Here is a 5279-nt window from a genome sequence, read left to right as displayed (position 1 = left end):
TCCTGATTTATTTTTTTCTGTCTTTCAACATTAATTTGTGATGATTTTTTAAAATGAATTTCTGAATCATTTCTGGGTTCGCAGGGAGTAAACCCATTACTTTCCTAATGGAAGTCAGATGCTACACGTTATAAACTGGTGAAATTGATTTTATAGACTTCCTTCAAATATTTCTAAACAAGAAAACTGGGACAGAGCGTTTCGACAATGGTATGTCTTTGATTTAGTCTAAATTGCCAATGTCCCGTTAAACAGCAGCACAGGCTGCACTCAAATGTTCCCATATGTGTCTGATTTCTGTTTAAACCTATTAGTTACTGGTTTAGCTCTGAGTTGTCTCAGGCCATGCAACACCAGGCACAAGACGTTATCATCGCTGATGTTTCTTGGAATATGCAATGGTATGGCAGTAAATATTATAAATTGTATAGAGTTGTCTTGGTCAGAAAGGTCAAAGCACAAAACACTTACTGTAAAGTGCTGAACGATAAATTGCCATAAATTTACTATGACTGTTGTCATTAACCATTTCCTTTCCTCATCTGTAGTTGATGCACCAGAGTCTATCAGTTAAAAAAAGACGAAGACAAGATTAATACTCTGGTTCTTCAGAGAGAACTCCCATACTTGTTATAATCTTATTTTTAGATCCAGGCCATTTACTGTAACTTATAGCTTCATTTAGATACATGTTCCATCAGGCCATTAACAATTCCATACAGACACACTAACCAGAAGTGTGGGTAGGTGAACATAATTAGCAGTGGTATTTAAGAAACCTTAAGAGATAATTTTCTTCTGGATAAAACTTGCAGAATACGTTTAAAACAAGGATGAAATTGCCTTTATATATATATATATATATATATATATATATATATATACTCATATGACACTAGGTAATTAAGTCAGTTTTTTAAGACATGAAGGTCAGCTGTTAGAGCTGTTGCAGTATGAAGGTTTTACAAAGCAGATACAAGTAGCAGATACATCTCAATATAAATTGTTTAAAGGAGATCAATGCTTGTTTTGGATGACTTGCATTGTTACAGTTAAACGTGGTGTCCGGGGGCCTCTTAGTGGTGCAGTGGTAAAGTACTTGCCCTATCATCCTGAGATCGGTCGTTCGATTCCCGGGTGATGATGTAACCTCTCGCAGCTGGAGGTTTTGAGAGAGCGGATTGGCCGATCTGTCTCGGGGGGGAGGGATGAGAGGTACTTAGTGCTTCCACATTAATCACGGCTCTACAGCCAATCATGGGTGTTACGTGTGTTACGCCGCCCCTAACGGTGCGTGAGCGAGCAGTTCGAAAAGATGTGGTCGGCTGGCTGTTTCGGAGGAAACACCTAATAGTTTTTCGCCCTCCTGACTGAGTGGTAGTAGTAGCCTTAATTTGGGAGCCCCCTAGTGACAAGAAGGAATTGGGGAGAAAATCAGGAAACCTGAAAAAAAAAGTGGTGTTCAAGTAATTTTACACATCCCATAGATGGATCCAATTAAGTTTTGAGGTATTTGGATGCCAGATCAAAAAAAAAAAAATGTAGGTAGCTCAGTGGTTAGGGCATTGGACTATGGCTCAGAAGGTCCCAGGTTTAAACCCTACAACCAACAATTTGCCCTTGAACAAGGCCCTAAACCATCAAGTGCTCAGATTTATAATAAGATTTTAAAAAATGCAAATCGGTTTGCAAGATCTATCACAGCCAGCATCAACTTTTTTAGCAGTTTGTGCTACATTGGCTTTTCTGTTGGATGGAACCAGACCAGCTAGTCCCTTGGTTCACACAAGCATAAATGAGACTTGGGTCCCCATACTCCTTACAGGTTAATACAAACATCCATCCATCCATCCATCCATCCATCCATCCATCCATGAGTGTCAAGAATAACAACTTCCAAGACAGATAACACAGCCTACCAGCTTGACTTATTAAGTACTCGTACTAGCAGCCTTTTACAGAACAGAGATTATTGCACAGTTCCTTAAGGCTTGCTGTTTACACTTTTTTTTACTGAAGCTAGCACAAATAGGATATAAATAAGTGACTTAAGGCTTTGACTGGAAGATCGGCTGTTCAAGCCCCTACCAAGTTGCCACTGTTCGACCCTTAACCAAAGCCCTTAACCTTGTCCGCTACTGGGACGCCATACAGTGTAATGGCTGACGCTGTGCTCTGACCTCAGCCTCCTAACAAAGCTGGGATATGCCGAGAATAAAGAATTTTGCTATGCAGTAACGTACATGTGCCAAACAAAAGCTTGGCTTAACTTCCCAATACGCTGTGACACAAGAGCTTAAATGGCTAGTTGTACCCATATCCAGTTGAAAAAGAAAGACCTTCATCCAACTGTTTAATTTACTTTTTTTCAAAGTATGCTGTGTGTCAGGAGTCAGGCTGTATTGCAGCTGTATTTCCAGGAACTACACCAAGTTAAGCAACATAAACACAACCTTTGTCACTGTATTTAAGTAGAAGCATTAAAACTTCTGAACACACATCAAACGTACCCATATTGAAACTATATATGTGACTATATATATATTTTTTTAATCCTGGGCCATAACTCATGATTGAACACACTACACAAATTTTGTCACTGAGGGAAGCAGGACTTGCCATCTGGTTTCATCTTTAACAGACTTTGGCTAGTTTTCATCATCCTTATGTTCCTCATAAGTTCTTTGTCCATACACTGGTTGATCTGCTAACACATCCATCTTGTCCATATTCATATGAGGGAAGGTTGCAGACAGGGCCTCTTTTTATTAGAATTTTTTGTGTTTGTTTGCTTGCTTAAATGCTTAAGGCTTTTTAATCAATAAGAGAACAAGTAAGACAAAAACAGGACGGCCTCACTCCCAATCTCTTCCCCTACCCACATGTATAATTTCTCATAGCCATCTTTTAAAACAAGTTGTAAAAGCTGATTTCTATTTGAGGAGAATAATCATCCTAGCTGGAAGCCATACTTGTCATGTTGTTATGCTGAAGAAAAATTGGCCACAGATTCAGAAAAACAGGGCCTCTTTAATAACGGACACTTGCGTATAATGGAAATCAGACCTTACGACACTAAGGGGAATCTAAACCAGCACTTGTTTTTTTGGTGGAAAGCCAGAATGACGTGCTTGTGGAGTTTCTTTGAGTGATGCAGATCAGTTTGAACAGCTAAAGAGACTAAGTGACATGTTTCAGAAGATGTTATGGCTCAGCCGTCCACACCTCCAGGGTCAAAGATTTAATTCCTGGCTCAGGTGTACGTGCATGGAGTGTTTGCATGTTCTTCCAGTACCCGGTGAGTTTCCCCCCATAGTCCAATCGCAAACGTAACTTAGCATTTCCAAATTGCCTGTAGTGTGTGAGTGAGTGTGTGCACTCTTGTGCCCTTCGATGGATTACCCTGCATCATGCCCTGAGACTCCTGGAAAAGGCTTCAGGTCTCCCGTGACACTGTACAGGATAAGCTATTTAAGGAACGAATGAGAAAGAGCAAGTGTTATGGCACGTCTTTCAATTATTAGTAGCTGACTCAATCTCCCTATTTCTCATTTTCCTTTCTTGGATGTCAGAGTGGCACTGCCCCACATGTAATCTCCATTTGGAGTTTCTTCTGGGTTCTTCTGTTTCCTCCCACATTGCAAAAAAACTGGTGTTGGCTATGCTAAATTTCCCATAGGTGTGCAGATACAGTTTCCAAGTGTTCCAGGAAAGTGTGTTCACTTTTTCTTCAGGTGGGTTGGTATAATTACAACACTAATGGTTTGGAAAACTGCATGATTTCGAAATATGTATATACAATTCATTGTGCAAGCAGTTGGAGGTGCTGTCGAGGTGCCATGTGAGTTTCACAAACAGTAGCGGAGGCAAAATTGTCAGTCCTATTTGAATGAGAGCCCTGTCTTAAAGGAGTTAAATTAATGTCACCAGACTGTAATGTCGTTATCTACATCAGTAATTCAGTGGAATTTATTACATTATGAAACACATGCTATTTCAGACACGGACAATACCTACATTCAGAGCAGAACATTTTGGCATAAAAGTGAAAACAAGCTTGGAATCAAAGCTTAGACGCAGACAAGATTTTCTTAAAATCCCTTACCTGTGTAACCCTCTAAGAACATGCACGTGGATCACACAACTCAGCAACTACTGAATAAGTTACTGATTAAATTCAGATTTAGTTTTTTTATTTGAATGTAATTGAGATCAAATGGAGTTAGATTGAGATCAAATCTGTCAGAATCTGCAGGCTATTAGACAGACTCTAGTAAGTATTTGTGAGGAAAAACATGTCTTCTTGTGTGTGTTTGCCCTGGGATATTCGCCTAAGCCAAAAAATAAAGATTCAGCTTAAATAAGGAATTAGAAATTGAGGGTCAGGTTGTCTCACCATGCAACACTACCAAAAGAATTTTTTTTTTTTTTTAAGATTGCACTGTAGCTGTTATTTCCTGGTGACTGATTATTAGATATCTCACTGGAAGCTGACTAGTTAAGTATGGGTTGTACTTAAATCAGTGTTGTTAAAAAAAAAAAAAAGTTTGTGTAATCCATTACAGCTTTTGTTTTATTCTTGGGCATTGTTCTATCAAGTGTTTATGTGATACAAAAGCCTGTTCGCCTAATCAAAAAAGTCAAAAGGAATACACTGAGAATTGAACCCAGGCTACCCCAGTGACATGTGAGAAGTTTTCTTCGTCTCTTTTTCGGTTTTATCCTGTACAGTGAATCCAGAACCAATTTTAGAAAAATAGGCGTGAGGAAGGAATACACCCTGGTTTGGATGCCAGGATGTTGCAGGACACCATACACATTTTACACACTCGTTTACACCTATAGATAGAATTCAATGTAGCCAATCTACCCACTATAAACAGGAGAACTCCAGGAACCTGAACACAGAAAGGTCCTCTGAAACTCCTGGTGAAACACCTGGTGCACCTGTTCTTGGTGTTCTTTTTAAAAAAAATTGTAGGCACAATTCAGAATCTATTTCATTTGCTGGTTATCTATAACATGGAACAAGTGTTTTTGCAAGATACATAAGTACATAAACGCTTTGTCTGCTGAGAGTCATGTGATCACAACTGAGCCAACGGTTCTTTTGCGCGCTGCGAGATTGTGGGTAATCGTCGCCAATGCTTGTTGTGTTTGACCACGTATATCCTTGCAAAGCACTATTTTAAATTTTTGTTTTAATTTTTATTGCGAAATCCTCAATAGGAGGCAAAAGTCAGTGTCATTAGAGAGGTTCCTTGTTAAAGTCGCGCAAA

This window comes from Clarias gariepinus, chromosome 13, assembly GCF_024256425.1.
Source record: "Clarias gariepinus isolate MV-2021 ecotype Netherlands chromosome 13, CGAR_prim_01v2, whole genome shotgun sequence".
NCBI lineage: Eukaryota > Metazoa > Chordata > Actinopteri > Siluriformes > Clariidae > Clarias > Clarias gariepinus.
This window is presented reverse-complemented; position numbering follows the sequence as displayed.